This window comes from Neolamprologus multifasciatus, chromosome 6, assembly GCF_963576455.1.
Source record: "Neolamprologus multifasciatus chromosome 6, fNeoMul1.2, whole genome shotgun sequence".
In the NCBI taxonomy this organism is placed as follows: Eukaryota; Metazoa; Chordata; class Actinopteri; order Cichliformes; family Cichlidae; genus Neolamprologus; species Neolamprologus multifasciatus.
Genome location: NC_140444.1, coordinates 13,635,328 through 13,656,463, shown reverse-complemented (window position 1 = coordinate 13,656,463; position 21,136 = coordinate 13,635,328). Strand labels below are relative to the sequence as shown.

Below are 21,136 nucleotides of genomic sequence, written 5' to 3'. Positions count from 1 at the left end.
TCTAGGCTCACTCTACTGAGTTATATTACGGACTTTGGGAGAACTATGGGAGTTTAAGAAGGTGTCACCATTCCCTCATGAGATCTACATCCATTGAGGCAGAGGAAGGACTGTTGTGGCAAGTCAATGATCCTCTCTTCTTTCTCTTTCAAAGCAGCAGTGTTAGGATGCCTGGGTCGTTGACCCAGGGTTTTTGAGTTTATTATATTATTTATCATTTCTAGTCTTTGATTTTTTTGAGTTCTGTCTTATGGTTTATGTCTCTGTCTTCTCTAGTTGCTCTGTCTCCCCTGTCAGCTGTATCCCCTTGTCAAGTTCGCGTCTCTGTGTATCCCTAGTTGCTATATCCCCGTGTCCAGTCAATGTCTGTCTGCCCTGGTCCCATGTCTCTGTTCCCTCTGTTGCAGTGCCTGCATGTGAGTCTGTGTCTTTAGTTCAGTCTGCGTTATGTTTCCTGTTTTACTTTGAAAGTCCGTGTCTCATGTATATGCGTCTGGTTTTGCTTCCTTTGTCTCGTTAGGCCTGATTTGCCCCAGCTGTGTTTCCCTCCTGTTACCCATTCCCTGATTGCTCCCCCTGTGTATTTAAGCCCTGTGTTTCTCTGTGTCTGTGTCGTGGTCTACCCTCATTTATGCTGTGTGTTCCGTCTGTCTGCTCATGTAAGTTTATTTGGATTTTTTTTTTTTGTTACGTTTTGCCATCCAGCAATAAAAGCTGAGTTTTGAAATACACTTTTGCTTGCCGTGAGTCTGCACTTTGGGTCTGTCGGATTATAATATTATTTTATGCCATGTTAGACCCCTAATTAAAGATTGTGAATTATTATGTAGTTTTAGTTTGCATTATGCTCCTGAATTAGAAGAAGGTGATAACTATTACATTTGGTAAACTGATTTGCATTATATTAGACTGCTGATTTATTGTGAATGAATGATATTGTTTTATGATGCATTATACTGCTGAGTTATAAGAAATACTGTTTGCAGAAAGTCATCGCCTTATTTGTCTGGTTAGAAGAGAACAGAGCATACTGCCCCATCTCACCAGGAGCAGATAAACAGGGAGCCAAGGTCGTAGCTTAGGCGCTGTGTGAGAAAGAATGTGAATGTTTAGGCTTTTATGATTAGGTGGGGGCCACTAGAGGCTATAAGAGTTTGATCAAGGCTCCACCATTTTGAGATCTGATGCTGTCTACTGTATGGTGTCCATCTCCCACGCGTGTGTTCATTAAATCATCGTTTGACTTGACCCGGCCGGACCAGTGTGGTTATTTTGGGTTTTCCTCTTGTATCCATCCCCAATATTTGAATCCGTAACAGGTCCTATTCCTGCCTGCACACAGCCCTAACCTGACAAGCAGTAGTAGATGTACAATATCAGCTCTTATGATTAATCTTAGTGATGTACAAAAATTAAAGGAACATTCTCAAAACATATCAGATCTCAATGGGATCTAATGGACTGCAATTCACCTTTCCAGCACCCTGACATAGACTTTGATGGGGAGGCTGAGGAGTGTGATCTCCTTATAGTTGGAGCACACCTAATGGTTCCCCTTATTAAAGATGGGAGCCATCACCCCAGTCCGCCAGTTCTCAGGTACTGCCACCTGACATTGTAGACCTGTGCCAATCAAGACAAACCTACAACATCCAGAGCCTTGAGGAACTCAGAGCGAACCTCATCCACCCCAGGGGCCGTGCCACCAAGGAATTGTTTAACTGCCTCAGTGACCTGACCTCCAGTGATGCATAAGTCATCTCCCTCTTCCCCACACTCTGCTTCCTTCACAGAAGATGTGATATGTGACAGGCACTAACCACCTTGCAGCCATAGCTCAGTGCAGTAGCCTTAGCAGTGGAGGTACTGAACACAGTCCATTCTGACTCAATGTCCCCAGTCTCCTTCGGAATGCTGTAGAAGCTCTGCTTGAGGGGGGAGTTGAAGATCTTGTGGACGAGGGCCTCTGCTAGGCTTTTCCACTGCACCCTCACTATATGTTTAAGTGTACCAGGTCTGGCCAGCATCCTCCCTCACCAAGAGGAAAAATGGCAAAATGGAGTCCTTTGGCTAGCACTTTCTTTTCAGGTTCAGTGAAATTCCTATCCGAAAAGTTCTTCACCCAAATTTCCTGGCTGTCTTTACGACACCAACTGTCTGCCATCTATAATCCAGTTTTGAGATCCCTTCTGAGACGACTTAACATCTACTCACATCCAGGGCCATTTGATTTCACAATAGGTTCACCCGAAACCTTGATGGATTGTGACCCACACCCGTTTTCACACCGTGGCTTGTGTAATTATGTAGAGGGTGTCTCCCTTGGGGACACTCCCATAGGGCTTAAACCTGAAAACTGTTTGTACTGTATTTTTCAGACTATAAGGCGCACCTGATTATAAGGTGCACTCTTGATGACCTGGTCTGTTTTCATACGTGACCTCTGTTTCATACGTGACCTGCTCTGTTTTCATAGTGCTTACAGCCATACCACATAGAGCACGCCCAACCTCGTCTGATCTCAGAAGCTAAGCAGTGCTGGGCTTGGTTAGTACTTGGATGGGAGACTGCCTGGGAATACCAGGTGCTGTAAGCTTGGGTGGCTGTGGCTCAGGTGGTAGAGCAGATCAGCTACTAATTGAAAGGTTGGTGGTTTGATCCTTGGCTTCCCCAGTCTGCATGCCAAATATCCTTGGGCAAGATACTAACCCCAAGTTGTCCTCCGATGCATTAATCGGAGTATGAATGTGTGTGAATGTAGATTAGTTTGCACTTGTGTGTAGAAGTGCTTGTATGAGTGGGTGTGAATGGGTGAATGAGGCATGTTGTATACAGTGCTTTGAGTACTCCGGGAGAGTAGAAAAGCGCTATATAAAAATCAGTCCATTTACAATTTACCATAGAAGACAGATTATAGGGTGCATTAAACCAAACAAAACAGTCAGATAAACTTTATTAAACTCATTCACAATAACTCTCAACATTGTTAAGTTGTAACACATTAAATACAGAACAGTACATTCATCTTCCACAAATCCATCAAATTATTCATCTTCAGTGTCTGATTTTAACAGATTTTTGCATCAAGTATTCCCGGATCCCTCTCACACCAGATTTAAAGGCATATAATGTGCATTCAGCAAAATAAAGCAATCCGATGAGTTAAACTTTAACCAACTTATTCACGGTAACTCTTAACATGCTGTAACACATTAAATACTGAACAATACACTTACTTTTTCAGTACATTCAACTTCCACAAATCCATCAAATTATTCTTCTTCAGTGTCTGAGTTTAACAGTTGGGTGATTTCGGCATCAAGCATGTCCGGATCCCTCTCACATCGGATTAAATGACAATCTCCTATTTGCCATAATGGCACCGGATACCGATACCCATCCCTAGTATTAACTTGGTGCCTTTGCCAACACCTAAGGCTGCCTGTTTATTTAAGGGAGATGAACAAAATACATTACGACTGTACATAATAACCTCACAGATGATAGATTTTAGGTAGATGCTTGTGCATTAAAGTCTTCTATGTTAAATAAAACTGAGTATGTCATCTGTTCAAAGCCTCTCCCAGTCAGTGCTGTTCTCCATGCCTGTCTTACTGTACATGATGTTATTAGCACAAACACTTTAAAGGTGATAATTTAGGAATTCAACAATAATACAGACAGCAATATAGTTAAACATCTTACAGTTTGTTTTTTTTTAAAGTTCATTCCAAATAAAACTAACAAGAAATCTCCTATGAAGATGATCCCTGAAGATGTTTCTAAGCTGCAGATTCTAAATGTGTGCTTAGAAACCATCAAAGGTTGGATGGCTGACAACTTCCTCCAACTTAATGAAGAAAAGACTGAAGTCCTTGTATGTGCTCCAGACAGACATGTACCTAACATAATGAATGCTCTTGGTCCTCTTTCAACATTTGTGAAATCGTCTATCAGGAACCTAGGGGGTAACCTTTGATTCTGCTCTTACCTTGGATGTCCACGTCAAATCTCTGGTTCGGTCATGCTTCTATCATTTAAGAAACATTTCTAAATTGAGCCCCATAGTGTCTCATACTGAACTGGAGATTGTTATTCATGCATTCATTTCATCACGATTGGACTACTGTAATTCACTGTTTACATGTCTAAACAAAAACTCCCTAGAGCGTCTGCAGATTGTCCAAAATGCTGCAGCAAGGCTTCTGACTAAAACATCAAAATACTCTCATGTAACACCGTTGCTTATACAGCTGCACTGGCTCCCCGTTGTATTCAGAGTCCATTTTAAGATTCTGGTTCTGACATTTAAAGCTCTTCAAGAACAAGCACCAGCGTACATCATTGAACTTTTACAGCCCTATGCCCCTAGTAGGTCTCTGAGGTCTTGTGATCAGGGCCTACTTGTTATTCAGTATACAAGACTGAAAACCAAGGGTGATAGAGCTTTTGCCACTGTGGCCGCCAGACTGTGGAATTCTCTTCCTCAGAACTTAAGATCTGCAGACTCAGTGATTACGTTTAAAAAAACAGCTAAAAACACATCTTTTTTAAAATTGCATTTTGTTAACTTTTGACTGTTTTTGTTTTATACCTTGTAAAGCACTTTGTGATCTTTTATCTAGAAATGTGCTATATCAATAAAATTTTACTTACTTACTTACTATTTGTGTCATAAAAGAAGACTTATTAATATGGCCTTACTATTTTGTGGTGTTTGGTGCAGTTTTCCATGCACTGCGTCGCATCGTACCCTCTCTCTGTGCTGTGTTTCTCCTTTCGTGTCCTGAAAAATATTTGAGTTCCTAGTTCATGTTTTTTTTCCCCCTTGAGTCTCTTAGTTTTAGGTTCCAGTGTCCAGTTTAGCGTTTAGTTTTGTATTTGTGATTTTTGTTTTGTTTTGTAATGATTATTTCTTTGAAGAGTGTTCCCAGTAATAAAACTGCGCTTTAAGTTTAACCTTTTGCTTATGAGTCCTGCATTTGGGTCCTACCTCCTGCCTGCCACACACCACGTCATGACAGAATGATGTAACCACTACATGGACCCAGTGGGCTTATCCCGGGAGCGCGACCTGGCCCACATCGAAGTCCTTATGATACGAATTTCCCACACCTCGGTTATCAAGGCAAGGTGGCAGGAATAAACACCACTGAGGCCATTCTATAGAGGAATTCTCATTTTCACCAACCCCTGGAAGTAACGGGCCTGGTTACAGAGCTGCATTGAGTCTGGGACACGCTACAAGCTCAGGAGCTAGCAGACTTTGTGTCCCGGCGATCTACGCAGCAACAGCAGAGGCAAGGATCTCCCTGTGGCACAGCAGCTGTGGCGGCCGCCACAGTGGAAAGGCATTTCCACGCTGCCGCCACAGAATTCTTCTCCCTCCATGTCCTGCTCGGACTACTGTTCATCAGCCTCATTCCTGGCAGCAATGCTTTTGTAGGATGAGCAGCCAGCCTCCACCTCTCCGCCATTACCAGTCTCCTCAGTCGTGGCCGTTACCCTCATTTGGGATTAAACGGTGTCCACATCGCCAGCGCTCCTTGCCAAATTCAAGGACCTCTGAGCAGCTGGCTGGGGTTAGTCTTGTGAATTCTGGGACAGACTCTGTTTGTTTTGCTCCTCACAAGCCTGGAATTATTGCTATGGGGATTTTTCATGTGAGTATATTAATTCCAACTCAGTGACTGTTTCCTCTGACTCTGCAAACTCAGAGATTGCTAACCTGAGGCTGTCCACCCTGAATCTGTCAATCCAGAGTCAGTTAACTCAGAGACTGTTAACTCCATGTTTGGAGTGAGTGAGCTCATCCAGCCCACTACTTGTGTTTTTGCAGCCTGAATGGCAGCCTGAGCTGATTGTGTGTCCCACAGCTGATGCTGACAAAGAAAGTAAGTAGGTAAGCTAGTTTCAGCTTATTTTTTATATTTAAAATAAATCAGTACTTGTGGAAAGTTAGAAGTCTTTGCTCATTCTCTATCCACCTGCACACCTCCACGGCTGGCTACATCTCCACCACACGTTACAATTGGTGCCCAAACTTTATTTCCCCTTGGACTCCAGACGATTTTTGGATCCTGCCGAGAATTTTTCTCTTCCAACACATGTAATGTCTCGGAAATCCCCACACTTTGGCAGACACTGACGTTTTTCCCAGCCACGGCTCAGGTGGGACCCGACTAATTTCTGGATACCTTAGTTTGATGCTGCTGCGCTTGGGAAAAAAAAGAAGAAGATAACACTGTGGATCTGTTATTTGGACATGTTGTTATTGGATTCATATTCTATGTATTAATTCTGCTGTGGGGAGCCTGGAACTGAACTTTTATGGTGGCTTTTCATTACGCTTTTCCTTTGCTGAGACTAAACTGACTGTAGCATACTGTTACTGTTAAGTAGTAACTTAACCGACTACAACTTATTAGTGCTGGTCTTCAGCTCAGTATGAATGGAAACAATTTTAAACTAATTTTGCATTGAACACTAGTGTGGCAGGCGTGCTTTTGTAATAACATGATTTTGATCACTCCAGTCTAATTTTAGTTGTTGGGTGACATTTTCAAGGGGGGTTCTTCCAAATTTTGTCTTTACAGGCGTTTTTGCAGTTTTGTCCTTGTAGTCTAACCTGGCTGACTCTTTTACTGCTATATAAACACTGTGTCGTGTGCTGGAGTGGCTTGATTTTTTGGGAAATCAAAATGGTGCATTACCCAGATGACTCTGACTGAGACATGGAACTTAGGGTAGTTGAAAATGTGACTCCTAGACTTTGCCAACAAGTGATGGAGTTGAGAACCACTTCAGAAAGTTCAAAAACACTTCCAGATTTGTTGCAGCAGCTTTACATCATGCCAAACTGGAGCCTCCCATGTATGCTGGGGATGACAAAGTGCAACCTGGGGACTGGTTAAATGCAGTGGGCACTCACTGAACCTGACTGATAGACAATTGCTGAATGAACTGCCACACTTTCTTGGGGCGACCGTAGTTCAGGGGATTGGAAAGCTCATCTGTAACCGGGGTTGGAAAGCTCATCTGCTGGTTCAGTCCCCCAACTCTCTTCGTCCTGGTCGCTGTGTCCTAGGGTAAGACACTTTACCCTATCGCCTACTGGTGTTAGTCAGAGGGGCCAATGGCGCGATACGTCAGCCTTGCTTCTGTCAGTCTGCCCCTGGGCAGCTGTGGCTACAACTGTGGTTTGCCTGCACCAGTGTGTGAATGTGACAGTGAATGAATAGTGGAATTTAAAGCGCTTTGGGTGCCTAGAAAAGCGCAATATTGTCAGGGTTCCTGGGTTGGTGACCCAGTGTTTTCAGCTTTGTCACGTTTAGGTTATGTTGCCACATCAATGTTCTCACTTCCTGCTTTTCCTGTGTCAGCTCGTCTCTTGTGTTATTAGCCAGATTATGTTCAGCTGTGTACTCACCGGTCTCTCATTATCATCCTCATCAGTCTGTGTATTTAAGTCCTCTGTTTCCACTCGTTCACTGTCGTGTCATTGATGTTATGTTGTCGGTCCCGTTAGTGGTCAGTTATTCAGCCAGCCACTCAGTCTTTCAGTCAGCTAGTCAGTTCTGCCGTTCCTGCTTTGTTCATTCACCCGCTCCAATAAATCCTCATAATTTCTGCACCGTGAGTCCTGCGTTTGGGTCATCTCTTCCACGCCTCCACACACAACCCCTGACAAATATAAATGCAATCTATTATTGCAAAAGAGCCCAGGAAATGGTTCAAGGCATTGAGCTCCCACATCACATTGTGTGCTCAATTCTGTCAACTGGTTAAGACAGTTTTTGCCCTCCGACAACCAAGAATGCATCCTGAGAAGACTTTTGGATCATGTTCAAGCTCAGGATGAACCACTCCCCACCTTTGTTGCCCACATGTTGAGTGAGTTTGACAAACTGAAAAGGCCTCCACCTGAGAAAGACTGAATCCATCTAATTAGTAAACATCCTCTTGAAAAATACAGAGTTGCCCTGTATGGTGCTAACATCACTTCTGTAATGGACCCACTGCTATGAGCTCATGAGCTTCACTCAGAGCTTGGACCACATAGACCTCAGCCTCATTCATGTGGCAAATAACACCATAAGCCTGAACCTTACTGCTTCAAATGCTCTCAGCCAGGGTTCACTACGCGCTCCTGCCCGACCTGTAACAACCAACCTCATTTGGCACAACGACCTACAAACGCCACTAGACTTAGCCCAGTCCAGCCTTTGCCGGTGCCTGGCTCCTCTGACCCAGGCCATGAAAAATTGGAATTTAGCAGCGCTGCAGCCCAGCCACAATACAAGCAGATGGGGAAGCTACAGGGGAGGGAGGACATTTGGCAGATGCCAACCTTCCCCAAACTTACTAACAAAACCTCACACGGCCCATTCACAGCAGGGTGGTCATATTCTTGGACACTTGGAAGACCCTTTTTCACAAGTCCACTAGAACACACTGCTAACAGCGAAAGTAAACATCAATGCTTCATCCGAGGATGCTACCCTCGACACGGGTGCTTACTTCTCAGCTGTACGAGCAGATCTCATTCAAGTCATTGACTCCTACCCTGAAAACACAAGTTTGTGGAATGGTCCTGCAGTTAACCTCACCAATAATGCTCCTTGCATCCCTGAGGGTGTCACTTGGCTCAATATTGAATTCATGAACAAGAACTTTTACCAGCGTTTTGCAATAATACCAGATTTGTCTAATCAATGGGAAGACTGAGAAGACAAATTTTATGGCAAGAGCTTCTGTGTCTATTCACATTCCCACTAGAACAGTCTACATTGAGGACACCCCCTTCTCCCTGCTAAGAAACGTGTGATTGAAGAACAGGTGCAACATCATAGAACCTTCCACAAGCCCTTGGGTGTCTCCTGTAGTCATTGTCAATAGAGCGGCCACAGAACCAAGGTTTTGTGTGGACTTACGAGGGCTCAACCAAGTTACCCGAAAAGATTTTTATTCCTTGCCTAGTGTAGATGAGTCTTTGGACTTTCTGGCAAGGGGAAAGTTTGTTTCAACATTCTACTTAGCACGAAGCTATTGGCAGGTTGCTGTAGCAGAGGACTCAAAGCCTAAAACTGCATCTCTCACTTTGGTCTTTTCCAGTTTCAGGTGCAGTCCTTTGGGCTCTGCAGTGCACCTTAAACTTTTCAGAGACTCATGAACTCTGTGCTGGCTGGCCTCATTTACAAAACATGCGCAGTCTACCTGGATGACATTGTTATCGCCTCAACTACCTTTGAACAGCCTCAATGAATTCACCTTCCTTCGGTACTGCATCACATCATCATGTTACTATGTTTACTGACCACAACAGTCTCAGGTGGCTCATGTCTCATCAAAACCCAACACTCCGACTCGCCTGCTGGTCACTTTGCCTGCAGGCCTTTGATTTCACAATAGTGCACAAACCTGGCGCACATAACAAAGTTCGCTATCCACCTGCACACCTCCGCGGCTGACTTCCTCTCCACCGCACGTTACAGTATGACTCTCTTTTGTATCACAGAGACCCCAAGTCCACATGTGCTTCGCACCCTTTGAAAGAGCTGAAACTGTTTGCCCCTACTTTACCCCACAACAGGTCACCTGGGTGTTTCTAGGACACTGGCTAGACTGCGCTTTAGGTTTTTCTGGCCCAAAATGGCAGCTGATGTGAAGCACCATGTGACTTCACGCTCACAACTCACTAAGCAAAATCAGAAAAAAGCAGCAGGTCTTATGGTTCCCATTGTCCCCCAGAAACCCTGAGAGTATGTGGGTGTGGATTTTGTTGGGCCAGTGCCCTGCACCCCCGCTGGTAATGCATATTTGATCGTGTTTATTGACTATTTAAATAAGTGAGTTGAAGCCAGTCCTGTCAAAGAAGCTACATCTCAGGTAGCAGCTGGTAGATTTGTCACTGACATTTTTGCTAGACACCGTACACCCACTTACCTGATTTCTGACAGACGGTCTCTTTTTATGAGCGAGCTTTTTGAACAGGTTGTTTCTGCTTTTGACTCTGTGCACAGACTTACTTCAGCATATCTCCCTCAGACAAATGCTACTGAACGCTTCAACTGGACTCTGAAGACTGCAGTCTGCGCTTATGTAGGTGATAAGTAGGGATGGGTATCGTTTAGGTTTTATCCGATACCAGTGCCAAACCAGTACTTTTGAAACGGTGCCGGTGCTTAAACGGTGCTCGAACCGGTGCTTAAAGAATAGAGAACACAAACTTTGTCTAAAAACCTCATGTTTAGCTGCTTTTTTGTAAAAAGATAACAATGCTAGCCTTTTCTGCAGCTATAGGGCATATATGGTATCGCTCTTGGCTGGAAGCAGTGCTTAAACAATGGAAAAACACAAACTTTGTCCAAAAACCTCTCATGTTTAGCTGTTTTCCACTTTTTCTTTGGTCATTTTATCCTTTTTGGCCAGGGTGAAGGGAGTATCTGCCATCAAACAAGAAGACAGCCGCATGTAACTACGACGGTGTTTGCTAGTTCACCTTACATGCATTAATTTAATAACGTGGTTAGCCTACTCAACATAAATTACACACGAACAACATTATGCTACTCACGCAGAGAAGAACACCTGCTGCTGCCACATTTCGTGTTGGTGACCTTGTTAGAGTTAGGACACACGCAAGGTCAGACGCTCAGTCTAACTTTACTGTTAAACTTGTGTAGCTGATGGGCTACTTGCCCTTCTTTTTCTCTCTTTCTCGCTCGCTCTACCACCCTCGCTCTCTTTCCGCTGCACTCGCTCCTTGTATCGTGTGATTGGGTTAATTAGGAACCCACCTGCATATTGATTACAGGGTGGTGTTTACCTGTATAAAGGGAAGCCGGGTTTTTGTTGGATCATTCCTCCTGTGCTTCTGGTGCGATACAGCAGTAAATGCTGGCCTATTGGTTAATTTACCGATACGATCGGATTGTGTGACTGCTACAGGTAGGCCTCCTTTTGACCTCTGATTTCTCTCAAAAGTCGGTAACTAGTAGTCATAATTCTGCGGCCCGCTACAGCACGGCTGTTTCTCTTTTCTTTACTCCAGCCGTGGTGGAGAGACGCGTGAGTTGCGTCCACCGTACAGTACAGCGCCTCCAATGTTGGGGTAAGCCGCTTATATTATAGCTGCTAGTATTTGTAAATTAGAGAAGATTAAGGTTATCTTTGCCCTTTTTTTTTTTGTCTGTAGGGTTTGATTGCTGCCGCACCCTCTCAGGGACCAACTGCCTGATTTTAAGCAAAGAGTTGAGACGCCTGATGCCTCTGGACCAGATGCCTCTCGTTCTAAGATCCTTAGACTACAATGACCTGGTTGACTGAGAACCTTCACAAACTTGATAAATTAACACTAATGAAAGCGATTGTTCTTTTTTTTTTTTTTTTTAATTATTATTTCAGATTATTTTAGATACTCAACATTTAAAAGGTAATCAAATTTGCTATGTTCAGACTGTATGGACACACTTCTATACGATTTAACTGACAATGCTTGCAGTGTAAACAGTTTCATAACTGTCATTAGGCTGCTAAGGCAGTCAGCTAACTGCGAGACACACACCCAGGCCTGATCAACATGTGGTGGGCTGGCCTCAGCAGAGGGTGTCAAAAGGGTAGAAAAACTAACACCAGAATTTCTACAGTGAAAAACCAGAACCCTGGTTCACTGATACAGCTGTCTCAGGGTCTCCTGGGGACTGTGCAGTTAACCTCATGATAGTGAAACCTAACAGCAGAATGTAAAAATAGAAAATTTCTATTCTTCTCCCCTCTGTTCTTTTTCCCTTTTCTGGAATGCAACGGGGAGGTAGAGCTTACAGCCCGATCTGGTGGGGAGGTGTGGGGTGCCAGATCAGATGCCCCCCTTCTGGCTCTCCTCTCTCTTGTCTCTTTTCTCTCTTGCTTCGGTCTATCACCTTTTCTATCGCTTTGAAGTAGAAAACAAAAGACAAATATAAAAGGAAATTAAAAAAGGAATAAAAGTTTAATACTAATACCTAAATTTCAAATTGTTTTATCACTAAAGTATGGATGGAAATTGATAAGAATATTTTACATATGCCAGAGACAAACTGCAGAGTCTGATCAACCTCGACAGGGTTATCTTTGGATGAGGGTGTCTAGTGATAATGGCCGAAACACCCAATGTGCAGGGGCTGGGTCTGTGACCCAGCATTTTGTGTTCATTTTTGTATTTGTGATTTCTTATGTGAAAGAATGTTAAGGCTAGAACTTGAGTTTAGTTTGTTTCCCCTAGGTCTTCTGTGTCAGGTCATAGATTTCCTATCGGTGTGTTTCCTGCGAAGTAGTCAGACTCGAACGTCAAGGAAGGTGGTAGGGAAGCAGACTACGCAGACATTTCAGATTTCCAGAGGTGAGCAATTTATTTACAGTGAACTTAATTTAATGTGTAACTTAACAAACCCCCCCCCCCCCAAATCAACAAACCTCAACAGAACATGGATCTGGTAACGCAGCTCACCTCTCCTCTCTGCTGCATCTGGTAGAGACTGGCTTTAAATAGGGCCATCAATTTCCCTCCAATTGCCCAGACAGTACCACTCACTCAAACTGAGGGATCTAAAACTCTACACAGATGATCTAAAACCACAAAACCTCTACACACTTCTAATATGCACATTTACACAACTAAATGGTAGTATCAATGAAAGGAAAAACATTCAACAAATCCCTTTAAATCTTAACACAAACAAAAGGAAGCATCTCTATGGAAAAAGAAACCCCTCCACTTGGTTTGACCTGCTGATGTCATATGTGAGATCATCAGGACTTTAAAATGAGGAAATGCTAGGCGGGCGTTTCCCCACACCTGACCCTCATGAAGACTGAAAAGACAAAGTATGAACAAATGACTTAATCTGTAACATAATAAAATATAAAGAAACATGTAACTGAGTATTTGCCTTAATTTGCAGAATGTTTGATTTGCCGGCAACAAAACGCTTACACAAACAAACCCGGGATAGTGAGTGAAGCAATGTTACTTGACAAATAGCAAATCATAGCAAATACATAGAAAAAGAATGTGTACAATGTGCAAAAAAAAAAAGGTAAACACATGTCACATTTCCATGTTGTCAAACCTGGGTCATGTCTACGTCTCTCCTTGTTTCCTGCTTTATTTCGAAGAGGTCTTGTGTTCTATGTTTATTGTTTTAGTTTCCCGGTCCCCGTGGTGTCATGACATTCATTTGTGTCAGCTGTTTTCCCATGTGTTTCCACTCCCCCTGATCACCTCCTGTGTGTGTATTTAGTATATGTGTTGTCATTCAGTTGTTGTCAGGAATTCTGTTCTTCTCACCCAGTTTTGGTACCTCTCGTCTTAGCTCTCATAGTTTCATAGTTATCGTCATAGCCTCATAATTATCATGGCAATCTTACTTGTTTCACAGTCTCTGCTTTGTCAGGTATTTGGTTTTGCCCAGTTTATGTTTAGTTTAGTTTCGCCCCACGGGTATCTCACATTGTTTTTGTTTGTTTCAGCCCAATAAAGGCTTGCTTTTTGTTTGTTCAAATTCTGTTCTCCTGTGTCTGCTTTCATTTCTTCAAATCACGCTCCATACGGTCTGGCTGTGACACAATGAATCCAAGGTCCACTACTGATGTGTCTTCAAAAGTTTTATATTTGTATTAAATATTATAATCTCGATTTCTAATCCCAAAACCTAACCAAGGAATTTAACAAGGAAAAAAAAAGAAAGAAAAATTGGTAGAATAATTTGTGATAAAAGGCCAAAAAGGCCAAAACACCCTGTGAAGTTTAGGCACACAACTGATGATGTGTCCTGCTGGTAAAGCTTCCGGGCTGCCTTTTCTCATTGTAGCTATCCCTCAAGACTTTCTCCATTTGATTCAATGCAATATCAGGGATTATAAAATCTAGTCCTTTTGTTGAATTCGATTCTGTTTTAATTGTGATCAATAAAGTGATCAATGAAATGATTGATGCATCATTAAGTAGGACAACGTGCGGTAGTGCCATTAAATTAAATTGTTTAGTTGTTCCCAGTGTTGGGTAAGTTACTTTAAAATAGTAACTTAGTTACATTACTAGTTACTTCTCTCAAAAGTAACTCAGTTACTTCAAGTTACTCGTTACTTTCAAAGTAACTAGTTACTAGGGAAAGTAACTTTGGTTTTACTCAGAATTCTCTTGTTAATGTGTTGCTTCCACAACTTTGCCAGTCTTCTAGCTTGCTCACTTGCCACAAGTGCACTGTGCCACCTACCAATAGAAAGGAAAAGATAATGTGCATATTTCCACGAGAGAAATCCCATGCCTGGACCATCATTGACCGCTGCCATGATTCTAGCCTATGTCACAGCGTCATGTGTACCTTTTACATCCAACACAAAAACTGCAGTCGTGATGCTTTGATTGTACTCAACTTACTGTACTGTAACTCGGAAATTCTGCCTTCTGAATAGGAAGATGTAGGTAACACCAGACTGCAGATGAGCTGCATACAGGGCTGGACGGGGACAAAAAAATCGGCCCGGGCATTTTGACTAGAGACTGGCCATTATAGGAAAAATCATAAAGCCTTTGAATGAAAACAAACGCTGTTGTGACAGTGATGTACACTGTTTTGATGGTATATATGCATCAATCATTTGTTGTAAGATTGAGATAATTATTTTTTAAAAGCTAGACATTTTAAATGAGAATAAGAAAGAAAAGTATTTCTTTGTGCCCACCTCTCCCTGTTAATGCCCTACTTGGCCCCCCTGGCAAAACTTTGCTAGATCCGCACCTGCACAGTTACCAGCTGTCAACTACCTAAAAAGGATCCTGGGGTTATCTGTCTCTCAGAAACAGTTCATAGCTTCCCTTCAACTCATTTATGTCACCTAAAAGGTAAACCTGTTTCTCCATCACCTGTTCAGCTCTGATGATTCAGTAAGTACATCTCCTGGTTTCATCTTCATGTTTCCCTCTCACCAGATAACCAAACCGATATCATGACCAGCAGCTTTTTTGCAGCTGTGGCTCCAGCAAACATCAGCTGATACTAGAAATTAATATTAAATCAATTCTAACAACAGCTGATCAAGCTTAAAAGTGCTGCTGTTGTTTAGCGCGACATCGGCTGGTTTCCTCTTTCTGGTGCAAAGTGGGCGATAAACAAGAGAGCCGATAAGCTGATCATTGATCAGTTTTCATGATTGAAGTAGAAACGGGAGAGGGAGGGGAATGAAAGAAGAAGAGGCAGCTGTGCAGCGTAAAGACAGAATAACTCCAGCTTTGTGTCTTTTTCATTGTAGCTGAATTACGGGACAAACTGTTCCTTTTCGCCTCAATAAGAAACGCGTAATATTTTCTCTGAATACCAGACGGGATGGTTGGCAACTCTAATAACTTATGAACAAAATAAAGTTCAACATCAGTAACATCATAGCACCCACCCAGCTGTATAGAAACTCCGTCATGCTAGCTAGTACGCAGTACGGAAAAAGTCAGAATAACAAAAATAAACTCCACCTAAACTTGGTTTATATCTGACCCAGATAGACTGCAGGTCACAACTTCTTACCTGAAGTTCAGTTCACACTTGGACCGGCGGCCGCCTCGGGTCTCTTTTCCTTCTGCGTCCCCTTTCCCTCATCCACCTGCTGGCCTCCACCACTTGCCAATGTTACAGAATCTGTGGTGGAAGCTCCGCGATAGCCACCACACGAAGTAACGAATAACGACCCTATCTAAATCCCAGTAACGACTAACGCGTTCCTGATTTTGGCATAATAACTAGTTACCGTGCTCGTTACCACAATAATAACGTAGTTACTGTAACGCGTTACTTAATAACGCGTTAGTCCCAACACTGGTTGTTCCAAAGTTCAGATAAGAACAAGCATCCAGTAAATTTCTAGGCATCTCAGAAAGAAAAACATGGCGTCAACTTTTATGACTGCATACCATTATAAGCTAATAAGAAAATAGCAGAAAAACACTCCAATAAAATAACAACCTGTTTGGTAGAATGTTGAACACCTGTGCTAAACCACATCACAACAATAAGGTTACTGAGAAAATGGCCTCTAATAACCATAGGAGTATAAGTCAGGTTGAGAGGAAACAATGTACATAGTATTAAGCTAAATAAGTTGATCATAAAATATTTCATGTTTTATTGTGTTTGAAAACACTGCAGAAACAGATGCAGAAAACATGCATATGGCTAAGGTGTGCAAAACCTTTGGCAGTTTTTGAAAGGTGCAATTATAAGCAAAACATGCCAACAGAAAAGAAACAATAAGCTTGGAATCACATGTCGTAAAGAACTGACCGTAAAATGTAAAGTAAATACCAGGAAAAAAAGAAGCCATAATCATCGACTTTTTTTTAGAAAAAAAGTCGCTAAAAAAAGACGTGAAAGCGCATATCGCTTTTACTCTCAACAAGCAGTGGGTGCTGTAACGCAGTCAGTTCTTCTTTTACTCTTTTACTCTTATGCTGTTTTGTGGATCACAAGGTTTAAAACTACTTATAAACACACACAAAGTAACTCCACCAGAGTGCCTATTTCGGGTCACTTTTGCCGGTCCAAGCCCGGGTAAAAGAGCAGGGTTGGAATTGTGACATTAAAAAAACAATAATTGCTAAAATAAATTTAATTTGTAGTTCTAAATATATTCTAAATGCATTTAGGACGTTTTTTACTCACTTTATGTCTCTTCCACGATGTTATTTCTCTCTCCAACAACATAGATTACAATTACATTAGCATGACCAATTATGCAAATTAGGTGATGATGTCAGTTAGCGACTTCTAGCGACTTTTAGGACAGCCAATAGCGATTTTCCTTACTGAGGAGTTGTCAACACTGCTGGCGACGCATAGCGTTTTTTTTAAGAGCAGAAAAATGCGCCGTATTTGATAGCTTGCTGCGAGACCTCACACCGAGCGCATCTACTGCGGGTGTGGTGGTGACGGATGATGATGGCAGCGGCAGCCGTTCTTCTCTGCGTGAGTAGCTTCATGTTGTTCGTGTGTAATTTACGTTGAGTAGGCTAACCACGTTATTACATTAATGCATGTAAGGTGAACTAGCAAACACTGTCGTAGTTACATGCAGCTGTCTTCTTGTTTGATGGCAGATACTCCTGTCACAGCCAAAAAGATACTCCTGTCATTTTAGCCAAAAAGGCTAAAATGACCAAAGAAAAAGTGGAAAACAGTTAAACATGAGAGGTTTTTGGACAAAGTTTGTTCTTTCCATTGTTTAAGCACTGCTTCCAGCCAAGAGTGATATCCTATATGCCCTATAGCTGCAGAAAAGGCTAACATTGTTATCTTTTTACAAAAAAACCCAGCTGAACATGAGAGGTTTTTGGACCAATTTTGTGTTCTCCATTCTTTAAGCACCGGTTTGAGCACCGTTTAAGCACCGGCACCGTTTCAAAAGTACCAGTTTGGCACCGGTATCGGATAAAACCTAAACGATACCCATCCCTAAAAGTAACTATATAAAAATGGTTTAATGGATTTTCTATTCATCATATGCTTTTTTATGTGCCTCCCATTTCTATTCATGGTACAAATATGCAGAAGAGTTGCATTGTTTGGTGTGTGATGTGCAGAACAGATAAGATATGTCAGTTGTGGGAAAAAATGTTCAGTAGTAACACCTCTCTCATAAATGCTACAGGAAGTAATTAAAACTACGGTGGACCCTAGAGACAAAGCGCTTGCAAACTCCAAAGCGCTTGCAAACTCCAAAGCGCTTGCAAATGCTCCAGGACGCTAGGGGCAGTGTTGAGCTCGACTTGCAAAATAAACGGCAAATTTGTATGGGACAGTCTAGTCTCCGTTGCGCTTCCCAGGTTGCCTAGCAACCATGATACTAACCACTGGAAACGTGTCATACATTTGACAGAAATGAAGGAAAACATATTTTGTTCATTTGTTTGTTTGTTTCTACAAGAGCTTTGTGTGATTTGATAAGTATCTGAGGCTGAGACCACAGGACAGTAAAACATGATTTTTGGGCTTCATTTCTGTACTGAACAGTCATTTAAGATTAGTTATTAAATAGCAATTAGCTAATGTTGTTCATGAGACTACAGTCATATCACTTTGGTAATGTAAATATAATATGGCCAATATTATATTTATTATATTAATCATTATTAGCTATTACAGCAGTGAACATGAACTCTGTGTCAAATACTGAGCCTCAGTACAGATTCAAGTTGCAGTTATTTATGTCTTATCACCTTAAATCTTCACTCAAAGACAAGTATCTTTGACAGTGCATATATAGGTGTATCATATATAAGAGAGAAATGTTGTTCCTTCAGTATGTTGGCATTACTAAATTTGGCTCATTGCTTACACACATGTGTAAAAAGAAATTGTATGAGCTGTGATAACTGTTTCTGATCGAATAAAGAGTAGACTGATATATTGAATATTCCTTTATTGGGTGAGAAAATCAGATCAGACCATGTCATAACTGCTTTAAGTCATACAGAATAGATATCAGAGCCTTAAACAGGCTGACTTCTGCTAAATGGGTCAAACTGGGCAGAAAGTATACAAACGCATAACATCCTTATAGAATATGATGTAACACTATAGATCAACTTACCTCAGAATATATAAAGCATATAAACAATTACAGCAATATGATGCAACAAACACAGCAGTGCTACTAATCCAAAATACTCAAAGCTTCATAGAACTGAAACAAACATTTATTTTTAGGTCCATTCAGCTGCTGATACATACTTTAGATTTCTGAATATTAAACTTGTTTCTGCCTTTCATTGTTTTTAACTTAAAGGCCCTGAGTACTTTCTCCCACACTGCAAACACTGGAATGATAAAATTATTTGAACATTACCTAATAAGACTGATTCAGGACAGACAATTAGTTATGTTAAACTTTCCTAGCAGTCCTTCACAAACAGGGAACAGTCTGTCTATTCTCTCCATCTGTCAGCTGCTGCTGGCTCTTCCTCCTCCTCTTCCTCACACACTGCTGAGTTTGTCCTGGTGGATCATCAGGGGTGCAAAGCCTCACAGATGATGTGCAGCAGTGGGTCCCTCAGTCTGTCCTCACTCTGGACACTTGCAGTCGTCACACATGGAAATCAAATGTGTGATAAGCTGCAGGATTCAAACACAAGTGTAACTTATAAATACATGTTCATCCTTTTATTCCACAATCGGAGAGAAAGAAAAAGAGAGAGAGTGCAGGACAGACAGACAGGTGACAGTCTCAGGTGTATACACTGCTACAAAACAGCACAAAAGAAGGAGGATTGTGTTATTACGAAACAGGAAGAGTTCCCAGATGGTACAGTGGACACATCTGTGACTGCTGTGATTAAAGCATCTTTCTTTCAGCTTAACGAGTGAACCGTCAGCTCCTTCAAACACACGTTAAAGTCTGTTTGGCTCGACACCACCGAACAGAGGCAGCAATATAACATAGCTAACATTAACAGTGCAGTGAATCCTGCTTGTGCCGTGATATTCAGGACTGCAAACCGAGCAGCATCACTGACTTTCAGCTTGTTGTGTTTGTGAATATATGACTGACTTTAATTATCCATAAAATCATCACATTCTCTGTAAGATTAAAGTCAACTATTGAACGGTGTATATTTTGAAGTAAAGGCTTTAAAACCAAGTTAGTACAAACATCGCTAATGTCACATAACTTTCCTGACATGTGGCCAACAGTAATGTTTTAATGTTCTTCATTATAAAAACATTTGCGCATAAATAAGTGACATAATATTCAGTACTTACTTCTTTACTCTTCGGCGGCTCCGCTTCCCCCGTTTTTTTTCGGCAAAATTATCACTGCGCTATGAAATCTGGGATATGTTGGGCCATGAAGGCTACACCGACCCATCCTTAAAATTCAGGGAAATTAAGGATGCATTTGAGGGCCGCATTTCAAGCAGCCTTTGAATTGGCAGCCTTCGTTGTGTCGCTGTGATGTAATCGGCCTTAAAATGCGGCCTTTAAGGCTGCAGACCCCAAATCCGGTCATTGGTACTTTCTGGCTTGTGTAGTTACTAGGTAACAAAAGCTCAACACTGCCCCTAGCGTCCTGGAGTACTTCCGTTGTGTTTTGGAGTTTGCAAGTGTTTTGGAGTTTGCAAGTGCTTTGTCTCTAGGGGCCACCGTATGAATCGGCCAGGAATGCAGTTTCAAAAGTGAAACAACAATCTGAACTAGAAGGCTAACCTCCCAATTAACCTTTAATTTCAACTATAAAATTGTATAACTGAACTAATAACCAGAATTATACATATAATAGACATGTATTATCTTATTTAATAGCCCTAACTGAGGGAAACAGAAAAAGCACGAGTTTCTTCAAAAAATGTAAGCATATGATTTAAAACAAAAACAATCTGAATTCATGTTGTGTCTCAAAATAAAATTAATACATTTCTAATGATGATAACGTAAACGGAGTAACGATAGCTATTATTGTTATTACAGGTATTTTTTCATTCAGCATTTAAAAGGTAAACAAATGACCTCAAGATTGTATTGATTAGAATTTATCAGAGTTTACTGACAGTGGGTTGCAGCATAACAAAATAGCTTCACAACTGTAATCAGACTCTGTTTTAAATGCTGCTACAGTGATCGATGAAATGACTGATGCATCCTTTTAATTATTTAGTTGTTCTGACCTTTATGTAAGAACAGCTGACATCTTAGGTATTTTCATATTTGGCATCTCAAAGGTGCAGAAAATTTACACAGAAAAACATAACATCAACTTTTCTAACAGCACCCCATTATAAACTAGAAAGACGTGAGGAGACACAAACAAATACAAAAATACTGGTGGCCGGCAGTGCTACACCTCAAAGATTCTACTTCTGCTGGCAGAAGAATCTTAATAGAGCATCTTTTCAAGAGCTTGAATCACATAACGAGACAGTATTGTCGTTTCAGAGAGTCGGGGCCTCGTTTGTATTTGGTCAGGTGACATTCTGAAGAACCATATGGGCCTTGACACAGGCTTCATGTGGACACGTCCCCTTTGCTTGACACTGAAGCCCCGACAGGACTTGGAGCTTCAGACGTAACATAACTAGCTGTGATATATTCTCTCTCAGTGCAGGTACCATACC

General features: G+C 41.7%; 1 long non-coding RNA gene and 1 pseudogene across 1 annotated transcript; both read left to right on the top strand.

Moving 5' to 3' along the window:
- The first annotated feature begins 2,477 nt into the window (after window positions 1-2,477).
- Window positions 2,478-2,596, top strand: LOC146516609 (5S ribosomal RNA; annotated as a pseudogene).
- A 6,848-nt stretch (window positions 2,597-9,444) lies between these two features.
- On the top strand, window positions 9,445-11,274 carry LOC146516608 (uncharacterized). Its single transcript, XR_014874529.1, has 3 exons — window positions 9,445-10,950; window positions 11,025-11,113; window positions 11,198-11,274. It is a non-coding gene; the product is annotated as an uncharacterized LOC146516608 (long non-coding RNA).
- Window positions 11,275-21,136: the final 9,862 nt, after the last annotated feature.